This window comes from Peromyscus californicus, unplaced genomic scaffold, assembly GCF_007827085.1.
Source record: "Peromyscus californicus insignis strain IS unplaced genomic scaffold, ASM782708v3 Scaffold_9__1_contigs__length_137607984, whole genome shotgun sequence".
NCBI lineage: Eukaryota > Metazoa > Chordata > Mammalia > Rodentia > Cricetidae > Peromyscus > Peromyscus californicus.
In genome coordinates this window covers 111,284,936-111,297,173 of record NW_026294617.1, presented here as the reverse complement: position 1 = coordinate 111,297,173, position 12,238 = coordinate 111,284,936, and the positions used below count along the sequence as shown (strand labels likewise).

General features: G+C 40.3%; 1 protein-coding gene and 1 long non-coding RNA gene across 3 annotated transcripts in view; one reads left to right on the top strand and one right to left on the bottom strand.

Moving 5' to 3' along the window:
* Cxxc4 (CXXC finger protein 4) overlaps positions 1-3,191 on the bottom strand; it is a 25,872-nt gene extending 22,681 nt beyond the window's left edge. The window contains exons 1-2 of one of the 2 annotated variants that reach the window (XM_052729983.1): positions 2,644-3,191; positions 2,443-2,518 (exon numbers count right to left, since the gene is read on the bottom strand). The gene's annotated coding sequence lies outside the window, so the exon portion shown is untranslated. The remainder of the gene's footprint in view (positions 1-2,442; positions 2,519-2,643) is intronic. The other variant, XM_052729984.1, reaches the window with a different exon arrangement.
* The window catches only part of LOC128105109 (uncharacterized), a 13,379-nt gene extending 1,141 nt beyond the window's left edge, over positions 1-12,238 (top strand). The window contains exons 2-3 of the long non-coding RNA XR_008216218.1: positions 5,598-6,084; positions 7,198-12,238. This is a non-coding gene — a long non-coding RNA (uncharacterized LOC128105109). The remainder of the gene's footprint in view (positions 1-5,597; positions 6,085-7,197) is intronic.

Sequence of the window (12,238 nt, the reverse complement as noted above, 5' to 3'; positions counted from 1 at the left end):
GAAGAAATTAAAAATAAATAAACAGCCACCCTCGCTAGCCCACTGCAGACACCACAGAAAGCTCCCACGTTCTCCAGTCGGGTCGTTTGCATAACAATCATCAAGACGTGACCCCCCCCCACCCCCTAGCACTCCCACCCCCTGCTCCCTCTCCCTCCCTCCCCGCAGCACACCACACAGCTCCTCCCCACCCCCCACCCCCATTCTTGTAACCCTCCTGAGAAAAAATGTATTAATAGCTAGAGTACCCAGGGAAAGAGGAAAGACGGGGGTGACAAATGCCGAGGGAAAAGGGCAATTGGAGTGCTAAAGACATGCAAATCAGGGGTGGGAGGGCGATACTACCTATAAGCAGAGGGCATTTAAACATTATGAAATGTGTGAACAAGTGCTGCCTGGGCATGCAAATGTTGTAAAGTAGAAAACAGCAATGGTCCTATGAGGAAAACGAGCAGGAAATTAGCAAATGAAGTACTGAGAAAGTCTACAATACATCCGAGCCTAAACTGTAAGCAAACACAATACAACTGAGAGCTACAAGACTGCCCACATACAATCTGAACTAAAGAGGCAGGGGAAAAAAAGAACTACCAGCTGCCACAGTGTCCTTCAGTGTCTGTGGTCATTAGTTTGAATCCCAGCACAGCTGGCTCTGTTAGGGTCTTAATTCAATGGACCAAGGACAGGTCTCAATTGTACAAGCCATTTGGTGGTGGGGCTTGGCTGGGGCAAGAGGGTGGTGTATTAGTTGTTTAAATGAAAGGAGAAAGAGAAAGACGGAATATGTATACATAGATCTCAAACACAAGCAGTGTCACAGACTCAGAACTGTCTGCTGCCTCTGTAAGAATACCCCCCCCCATCATTTCTAATGGAGATTGCTATCTCCTCCCAAGAAAAGAGGAAAGCAAGGGACTTTTTAAAAATCTTTCACCAACACTGATTTTTGCATAGAGTGAAAGGGAGATTCCCTTCAGGTGTTGTTTACCCAAAGAACCATTAAGATGATTTTTTTTCCCTTTTGCTATTTTTTTTTAAGAGGAAAGTTTAATCTTAACTGGGTATTTGCATTTCTCTCTCTGCTTACAGGCCATCATTAAGCTTTAGGAAGATGTATTTCGGTTGCTTATTAAGGGGGGAGAGGTAACCCGCAGCCATTTAAGAATTAAAGCCAAGATGTAAAATGTATATTCACCTAAAAAAAAGAAAACAAACCATCAGTTTCTTTGTTCCCTGTTTTTTTTTGCCAGAGTACCTTTCTCTGGCATCTTCTGAAGCCTATAGATTTGTCTAGAAGGTGGAGTTCAGAGAATTTAACTGAAGGCCTAGTAGTGTCTGTCTCAAATCTTCAGAGTTTCAAATGCATATCAATTATAGTAATTATGCTTATAATTAATGAACCATTTATGTCCAAACTCCAAGTGTGAAAACTTCAAGACCTACTGATGAGGCACCCTAAAAAATGGGTTCATGTAAACAAATCCCTATTAGGCAAAGTAAATCAAGATAAGGAACCTCCCCCAGGCTGGATTAGAAGCTAGCAGGCATGCTTCAATCACAGCAAGTCCCTAATCACTCAGGAACCACCTCTGTGATTTCACATTAGGAGAAACTGCTTCCTTCAGAGGTCTGCTGACAATACAAAGGTGCCCCCAAATCCTCCTGGCTAAATATTCCTGACACTTGCAAAGGTCTGGGGAACACACAGCAAGAATATGCATGCAGCTTCAGTTTCTGCGGATCACATTGAAGATGCAAGACCATAATAACTGCTACTCACTAAAAACTAGTTAGGCCAACCATGCAATAGGGCATCATCACAGTGAGTAGAGGGAAAATTTTAACATTTTAGTCTTCTGACCTTGTTCCAAATAAAGAAAGAATTTAATATCCCCCTTCAGGGTCTTAGTGTGGTGTTTCCAAACAAGCTGTCCTTGCTTCTCTGATTGCCACCACCTCCCCCCTTCCCACCTCTAGGTTCAATGCCACCAGAAATTGTAGAAAATGATTGTGCCCAGTATCCAGGTCATTATTGTTTAATCAATGCATCCCTGGAGCATGAAAAAGGTATCTAAGCCACAGCTATTGTTTGGCTTTTATTTAGCAACAAAATAAAACACACACCAATAACTATAGTTCTAATACTAAAGCTAAATTAAACATCCATACTTCATGATCTTGCTTTGCCTCTGAACAATGTGACTGTACATGCCTAATACTGTATGTCTGGTCTACCAGAGACACGGAGATCAAAGGTCATATTTAACATTCAGGAGGAGGGGCGGGTGCAAATTAATTAATTAATTAATTAATACAGCCACGGGTTTTTATTGCTGGAGTCCAGCATTAATCTACTTTTACAATCCCACCGGACAGCAAACATTTAAGAGAGAAAGAGAGAAGGGGGGAAAAGCCAGAGGAAGAGAAAGAACAATCACTTACCAGTCTCTTTTTATTTGGGGAGCCTTAGAATTTGCAGACGCTGCCAGTCTGCCTTTAATTAGTTGCACATCACCCCCTAACACAAAGAAACACAAATCCAGATGTGTCTTGGCAGCTCCCAATTACAACTTTAATACTTGTAAACAAACTGTTGGGGATGGGGGGGTGGGGTAAATAAATATGCGGATGAAAAAAAAATACCTGTAAATGGCTTTTTTTTTCTTGTTGCAGAGAGGAGGAGGAGATGGTGTTAGTGGAGGGGGTGGAAGGAGGAGGAGGTGGGGGTGGAGAGGAAAGCGCCGAGTGTGAGCGTGTGTGGGAGAGCGCGGGGCTGTTGTCGGTGGTCTCTGCTCTTCCCAGCGCGTTGCTCCCGGTCCGTCTCCAGTCGCTGTGTGCGAGGGAGGGAGGGAGGGAGCCGGGGAGTCTCTCTCTCTCTCTCTTTCTCACCCTCCCCCCCTCGCTCTGTTTGTGTGTGTGTGTGTGTGTGTGTGTGTGTGTGTGTGTGTGTGTGTGTGTGTGTGTGTGTGCGCGTGTGTGCGGTGGCTGGGGGAGGGGAGCGCAGAGAAAGGCGAGGGAGGCGGTGCGGAGCCGGGGGCGGGGGCGGGCCGCGGCGCCGAGGTGAGCAGGACGCAGGCCGCGGACACCTCCCGATGATTGGCTGCAAATTACACGGGGAACAAGAGGCGCACGCGGGCCAGCGCTCCTTTTCACAAATCCCCAGCTCGCCGGCGCGGCCACGTTTCCCGGCCCGCCCGCCGCCCCGCCAGCACCCGGCGCGGCGCAGGATTTGCTTTTTTTTTTTTTTTTTTCCTCCCTCTGGCAGATAATTGTTTGGAAGGGATGGAAAAGAGGGCGTTCCCGCCCCTCGCGCCCTCGCTCTCTGCGGGTGTGTTTGTGCACGCTGGGCGGGGGGGTGTGTAAATAAACTTGTCTGGGTTCCCTGGCTGAGGAGGGAAGAGCCATGCCAGACACAGAGGGGAGGTCCTGCGTGGTGCAGGGAGGCTCAGTTTCGCAGCGCGGTCGCGTGCTTTTAAATGATCTTCCTGGAGTGGCCGGGAGAGACTCTTTTAAAAAGAATCATTATCGTTTGGGTTTTTTTTTTTTTAAGTAAGGGAGAAAAGGACGGGTGTTCTGGTGGTTCGAATCCTTGAAATGTTATTATGCTAGAATGTAAAAAAAAAAATGATGTGATGCTTGACCGATCTCAGTCTGTGGCTGCCTTTCTCTCCTTCCTGTCTTTCATTCCCACTGCGTCTGGGTCTCCCTGCCCCATAAGGTACCCCACCCCCCCTTACTATATCATCCCGTAGTTCCAAGGAGTCAACTATCCTACCTTCCTAATTTTGATCCAAACTTTATTTTATATCTAAATGATCTATTTTAACTAATAATGTGATGAACACTTTACTTCTCATAACCTGGGGAAAATACTTCAAACTGAAAGACGAATATTTAGCACATCACACATAAATAAAACTCACATAGAAATGCAACTATGAATTAACCTCTTCATTACTGCTTCAAAGAAAATGAGATAACCTGGGCACATGCCCTCCGCCTATTGAACTACACAAGGGCAGAAACAGGCATGAAAAAGGATGTAAATTTTTGAGAGCTTTTAAGTATATTTCTTTCTCCTTCTTCTCTGCCCACTTGGATGGGGCATTGAGAAAGGATCTCACACTGTATCCCAGGGGTTTCTGGAATTTACTATATATAGCCCAGGCTAGCCTCCTTGGCAGTCATCCTGGCTCAGTCTCCAGAGTGCTAGGATTATAGGTGTGCTCCACAGCATCTGCCTCTAAATGAATTTTCTAAGAAGAAACAAAATCAGATAAAGCTTGTTGTAAAGTAGAATAAAGTTACACATTGAAACAAAGACTGTATTTTAGAGTAATATAAGTAGTCTGGTTTCAGAGAAGGAAGAAAATATGAGTTATTTGTTTTGTGAAAGCAAATTGCTAAAAGACAGCATAGACCATTTTGTGTTTGAATTTTCAAAAGATTTACCTTGACCTTGTCAAAATTTGGTCATGTGTAGGTTATGGATAGTGGGTAAGATGGTAAGAATGCTGATGTGCACACTCAAGGTGTCCTTTCAAGAGGCAGCAGTGGTTGAGGTAAAGGCAGATATATTTGTGACTCTGTGTGCCGTTTGTCATGTTTTTAGACATAGGCTAAGTTTGTTTATAAATAGTTATGTCCTTTGCAGACAGAATAATTGGGTAATTAGTGAGACACTTCTACATTCACGTGAATACTTAGCATATTGAAGGAAGGAAATCTTCCATTCAATGCTTGTTTCCTTTCTTTCTTTTGTTTTTGAGCCGAGTATCATATGAAATCTATCAGCAAACTGCAGTCATTTTTTAATGAGTAAATACATTTTACAAAGATTTCCAAGCATCTTTTCAAATACATAGATAGGGTTTGTTTGTTTTGTTTTGTTGAGACAAAGTCTTGCTGTGTACCTCAGAGTAGCCTTAAACTTATCTTTGCATAATGAATACTAAGATTATTGGTGTGTACCATCACACCTGGCTTCCAAGTTTTCACATATTTAAAGCACTGGTTGGATGCTTAAAGCTACTATTGATAACTACTGTTGGCGACCTATCTGTGCTAGGCACTGTGTTAAAAGCCATTTACAGTATCTTATTTTATTCTCATACTTCCACTTTAAAAATAAGAAAATGGAATCCCAGAGAAAAATCAAGAAATTACATTAGCTCATGAAGCTAAAATTTCTACCAAATCCTGTCTCTCTCCAAAGCCTTTTGATTATAACCTCTACCTGAGTTTCATGATCAATAATTAATTGATCAGCAGACCTTCTCTAGATATTAGAATCTTAGATTTAATTATGATTGTAGGCCCCTGGCTAGAAGGCCATCAGCTGAACACACAGGGCAAATTATCAGCAGTACTCCTCACTTCTCAATATGGCGTCCATCTCCTTTCCACTAGAGAACTGACTGGAGGCTTTGGCGATGCAATACAGGAAAATTTCTTGTCCATTTCCAACCTCATTATTTTGACAGGATCTTAGATACTTACATGTCCACAATTTTTAACATTAGTCTACGCCCTGTATTGTTGCCACCAAGATAACATGCCAGAGTTTTGAAAACTGCTTGTTTTTTTTTAATTTTCAGTTAAATCTCATCAGGATCCATAATTCTGTGAAACACTGAAAGTTAAGGATTGCTGTACGCAATGCTTGCCACAGCTTCCAACTAGGAGCAAGTCTCTTCTATCTTCGGTCTGCTTCTGTGATCAATATCACTGTCGTTATCCCAGAATCCCTGAAAAGGTGGTTACAGCTGTTATAACAAGTAAACCCGCAAATGTATCAGTGGGAAACCATAGAAATCCATTGGTTGTCCTTCTGATGGTCATTCCAGGTAAGAGGGTTGCTCAGCTCTGAGCGATTCATAGATTCCCATCTCCCTCTGTCCTGAGGCTTCAGCCTCAACTACTTCTCAGGTGCCAAGCTGGCAGAAGGGTGTAGAGGAGGCAAGACTGATTGGTCTTCAAGTCGAACACAGTACTACCCAAGCTACTGTGTACTTGCCACATGTGGCTGCAAAGATCCCCATCCCTGGATGGCCACCTCCTGAATGCAACTCTATTACTGAGAAGGTAAGAACATCTTGGTGGACAGCTGGCAGCCTCCCATCCACAGCATCACAAGAAGAATAAGCTGCCAAGGACTATACAGCTCTGAATCTCACACACCTCCATTCCTTTTCCTCCTGGGGGGGGTATTTTACTAATTACTGGCTTTTGAGATTACCACTGTAAAAGACAGTTTCTCTCTGAGTTTATGGAAAGTTTGGCAACTAGAAACAAATTATGCTTCCTTAAATACCTAAGGACAGACAAGCTAGAGCTAGATCGTCCAAATAAAAATTTACTAAACAACAAAGCAAGCAGAAATAATATTGTTAAAGGAAGTGTCATAAACTGGAATTAAAATGGCTTAGAGATAAATTTTGGGTGATGTCAACTTCCATTTCTCCCTCTAAGAACTCTATGTGTTCAAAGCTGCTTTCCTCACCTTGCCATGATCAGATGGAAAAAATGAACAATTATAGTCTAAGCACTGTTACTTATCCAAGAGACTTATGCCTATAGTGATCATATAAGAGGGAAATAACATTTCACAGGACTTAATAGTTGATGTTAAGGAAACTTTCAAAGTTTACTTGGTGCTGTGAATCCACAGTTGTGATTTGATTAGACGACATTTCAAAAGTCTGCACACATTTCCTTGTCTTTCACTTCCAATTAAATATGGGCACATCAGCATCACCACGTTGACCTTCATATTCGAAGCTGGTACTTTTTTTGCTGCTCACACAGGCCGTTGTGAGTTGTACGCTGCCTTTCCAGCTGTCTTCATTGTCTTACCATGCTTTTCTAATGACGAGGTAGACTCATCGACGGTTTGGCTGGCTGCAGTCAAGGATGAAAAGCTATGGCAATTGAGGGTAATGAAAAGAATAGGTTCACAGGGTTAAACCTATCACCCTGGCCCCATTAGCACTGGAGTCAATTTAGTAATCGAGCTAAGCATACTTACATGTTTTTAAACATAGTTTGTAGGCCAGGCAAATGCACAGCAAGGGCTATTCTGGGCTTTACATCTGTAGAATTGTTGTTCTTCATGGGACCAAATTTGGTTTTGCTCCATGCTTAGCTATTATGGCATTTCTTCCTGTCATATAATTTCCTCTTTCTACAAAATTACAGGTGATGCTCATAGCAGCACAAGAGAAATTATCCCCAAGCACAAAAAATCTATATATTTTCTACGATAACCTAAGAAAAGGACATCTCCAGAAGACTGATCTTTCCACAGGCTCACTCAGCTTGATGGAGATTAGAAGCGCTCTTCCTTGTGCTTTGCCATGAATATTTGGGATGCTTTGCTCACTGAGTTTTAGAAAAACTTTTCAGATTTATTTCAGTGTATTTACTTAAAGGAAAATACCTGTTGGTTGTAAAGAAAATATCAAGGATGGTAAGCAACTTCTAAAATAACAGTTCTGAAAACAACCTTGAAAGTAGAGTCACAGGCTGTCCGTCGAGGTCACTCTTTTCTTATACCTGAAGTATCAAGACTCTTGGCACGGACCTTTCCCTAGAAAATGGACTTGGTGCTGTGTGCTTTCTGATGGTGGCTCTCTTCAAATGGTGAATAATGAAACACAGCATCAAGTGTGGAAATACGGTGGGGATATTTGCAGTGATAAGCTGACTTCATCTGTCGTACAGCACTGTTCTATCAACAGGCACACAGTGTGGCAGCAGCCTGATTCCCTAGAGCAGAGTCGGTTTCTGCCCCAGGTCCTGCCTTCTATACAGTGTATATCTGACAGGGTTTACAGAGCACTGGAAACAAAACAAAGCCCCTCTGAGACTCCTGCTGATTCTCAGTCAAAACCCCAAATACAGTCAATGTCTCCTAATGGTCTCTGTGGCTGAAAAGAAAGAGCTGAGCTTTTTATAAAGTGAAACTTCAAAAAAATAAAAATAAAATAAAGTAAAACTTCTGTGCAGGCAGCAAATGTCCTAGAAACAAGTCTCTGAGTCTTTAAATTGCCCAATGAGACACCAACAAAGATTCTCAAGAAATCTCAATAGTGGAACTATGCAAAAAAAATTGACTTTTTAAAGTCATGAAATTAGAATTACAGAAGTACTGTGCTTTAAGTTCCATAAAGCTGAAAATAAATGTATGCATTTGAAACTATTTTCTATTAAAATCAGTTTCATTTTGCCTTTTTGTGTTGTTTGGTTGGTTGGTTTTGGTTTTGGTTTTTGGTTGGTTTTTTTTGAGACAAGGTTTCTCTGTGTCAGGAACTCACTCTGTAGACCAGGCTGGCCTTGAATTCAGAGATCTCCCTGCCTCTGCCTCCACAGTGCTGGGATTAAAGGCATGTGCCACTATGACTGGTTTTTTCAACCCCTTTTTCTCCCTCTATTTTTAAATCCAATGAAGAAATTTTTCATAAAAATATTTGCAATAGAATTTAATTTTTCTTCTAAATGCAAAGTTTTAGGCTTCCATTGTAATCTAGATAGCCTCATTTGCAAAAATCCAAGTTTGTAAATATTGTAGTCTTAACATTTTATTTCTAATAAAAAATATTCACTATGTTTTTCTACAATTGGGTGTTTCCATTGTTCATTTTAATTAACCTTGAAAAATAAACAACACATTTCCATTTTCCTTCATTGAGAAAAAGAATTCTGGGTAATATCAATGAGTTGTTAAAATTTAATCTGGGCAGGATTCCCACCCCATTCCCAGAGCTGACCTTTGCTATTCTGTAGTTATAGCAACAAGAAGACTTCCTTCTGTCTGTCTGCTGTATTCTCTTTCCAAAGTAATGACAGCCTTTTATATACTGTTGTGTAATATGGAGAATGGTTTACATTCTTCGATTTCTTGATTCATTGATGCATTTAGCTAAACCAGCAGTTTACATGCAGATTTAAAAAAAAATACAATCAATTGAAGTGGAGTTGCCATGGTACACATAGTATACATGGAATCTGGATCATTCTTTTAAGTATTGTTTCATATCATCTTCAAGCTTCCTTAATCAACTTGCAGTCTAACGTCTCAATAATCAAGTTGGCTTGTCCTATCATTATATCTTAATCTAAGCGTCCAGAGAGGAAAAGACATAAAACAAACAGGATCCTTTATAGGGTAGTCATCTCATGTAAGAATACAGAACTGAGCTGCTAAATTAGGCCTTATGGTTTTCCTCTGACCTTGGGTATTTTAAGTCTCATTTTACCAGCCTGAAATATCACTTTAATTATAGTAATTACCTATCTCACAGGGTTTGTGAGGCTTAATTAATGTTGGCAAAGTGTTAAAGCTATTTAGTAGAACAGTACTATGGAAGCAAACTACCTGAAAATACAGCCTCCCACCTTTCAGAGTTCTTCATTCTACACTCCTTTTCTTTGTTTCTTCAGCATGAACATCGCACTTGCTCCTTTTTGGAAACTTTCACTTCTATATTGTGGTCTTTTCTTCTTGGAATTTACCTTAGATGAAAATGTTCCTGAATCAGACAGGCTAGGAACTAAGCGTCGTCCTCTCTATTAAGGAGACATCACATTCCTCTGTTCGGTCAAAATCATAAATTTCCAGTCAATAATTGTGAATTTTGTTCTCAAAATATCCTTTGTTTGGAGCCAACAAGGAGTCCAAAACTGGTAGATCTGCTTGCTCCATTCTGGAAATGGTACCTGGGGCCACTTCTAATAAAGCAGCCTCAAGTTTACCCGCATTTTTGGTACTCTTTACTACTTAACACCTGTCCATCTATATCTATGTCTAGGCACTAGAATTTGTAACTCAGGATCTGTGTACATTTGCACTGCCTGCTCATTGCATAGCAGTGCCTGGCTGGATGGAGCAGTGGTGGCTCACATCCAGCCACTAGTTCTCCTAGCCATGCCATGTTCTTGTGGGTCTAATTTCCACAAAGGTATTAAACAGAGACCAGAAATGACTTAGCTAGTAACCCAAGTTAATTAGTAGTGGAAAGTAATCACACCCACACTTACTAGTATTAAAAATAGCATCTCATCTTTGAAATCATATCCTATAGGAATATATCTAGGGTAAGATTAAAATCATGTGCTACTATATCTTTGCCCACTTCAGCCAAAACACATTACATCATGTATCCCAATTTCAAATAGAATGTAAATGGTATAAAATTCTCAGTTGTATTAATTTATTGCTGCTAAGGTAGGGGCTATATGTAATTTGGAATGTGAAAAATAATAACTTAAAACAGGAACACAGATTGAGTAGTCATAGTAACGTAGTTTTTCATTGGAATAATCATTCTTTGAAAGAGAATCCATTGGTCACAGCCCAGTCTCTGTGTCCATTGCTAAAACTTTGCAACAGTACCTTTGCTTGAAGCAGTGTTTCTTCCTGTTTGTAACTTGCCTCACTTGAGTTGCATGATGACAAGATAGCTTTCCATTTGGAATGTTTCTATTTTTAAAAACTTTTATACCTGCGAACTTTGGGCCACACTAATGAAAAGCAAGCACCTCTGCTTTCCAGTGGTAGCACTGACTGACTTACCCACCTTTCTGCACTAAGTTTCAAGAGTTCAAAATTTGAATAGTGCCAACAAGAACTCTATCTATATGCTTTGCTGTCCAGTACTCTTCTTGGAGAAGTCCAGATGTGAAAGTTTTTTAGTAAATTTATTCTCCAACTACAGACAGAGGCTGTCAGAATGCTGCTGAACCTATGACAGAGACTTATCCTAACTGGTTGAAGTTATGAGTACAGAGTAGAGCTGGCTCCAGGCAAGGGGTAGTCATGGCTTACCAATGTTATGATTGACATGATTCCTCCTGTGTCCTACTGAGTCATCCCATCACCTTGACTCCTCTATCAGAATATTTTCTTCCTAGTCACCACTGAGCCAGGCTTGGGCATCATACTCAGACATAAGGCTATTTGAGGAAATAGAAAGGCTTTGTTATGTGTCTTAATATTTAGCATGAAAAAATTGCCAAGAAGCACTACTGATGAACTCCTCCGAGTTAAAATTAGACCACATGTCCACATATTAAACCAACCACTCTCAAAGACAATGAGACTGGCATTCTAAACTTGTGTCATTTATGGGACTAAAGATGGGATCCTCCCTAAGAATGTGACAGGGTTGAGGACAGGAACCATGTTACTGTTAATGTCCAAGGAGATTCTAGGAGAGTCATTGCTGTAGGTTAGACAAATATCACTGTTTGCTGCCTTGTGTAACTTGACTATTCCTTAATTTCTACTACCGTAGAAAGTCTACCCAGATTTGTGCTTCCCAAATCATACCAAATTATGTATAAGAGGAAGTAAGTTTGAATTAATAAGAGTCAGTTCTTCATTGTAAGCAAATTAGTGGATTATAATATCACATATTAATGCCTGTAAATGGAGTTTGTTTTTAGTGGCATGGCATTCTGGGGAGTTTTGATTTCTCTACTAACCTTTATTGAGTCCTATCTGCATTTATTATCATGAGGCCTTCTGTACTGTCTTATACAAATCATGGACTGATCTGCTGAGGGTCTGAAGTATAAGGGATATGAGATAAAATTCTCCAGATGTGAAGAGAAAGAAAGAAGAATGGAAAAGTTGAAGGAAATTAAGAGAAATCATAAAATTTTAGCAGCATAACACATCTAGTTCCATGCTTTGGTCCATTTTGAATATTTTTCCATAATGCCTTCTGCTGGCCCTCAAATCTCATGCCCTAACAAAATTGCAAAGTATCATAAGCAAAGTAAATAGCCAGTCTTTAAGTTTTCAAGTTGATCCCCAAACTGACTCAAATTTGCAAAAATTTGGCATAATTTAAAAGTAAATAAATAGAAGCAACGCTTAACAGAAGGTTCCTAACATAAACAAAGCTGTGCACGTTTTATTTATTTATGGGATCCTGCAAAGTGTCATATTCACTTAAAAATAGTCAGCATGAGAGTGATTGATTTTTAAAAATTGAATAGAGTTCAGTAATATGAGCATTTTAAAAATTAAATAGTTTGGTAAGGGGAAAGGCTTTTTGGATAATATTGTACTTTAGACAACATTTGTCTATTCAGAGTTTTTTAAAGGTTGACTGTGAGAAAATAGCCACTGTTTTTGCTGTTGTAGTTTTACCAAAAGTGCTTTTGAATTGGAATTGTAAAGAATCTTACCACACATAGAGCACTTGTATGTCTCTTGAGAATGGGTGTTAAA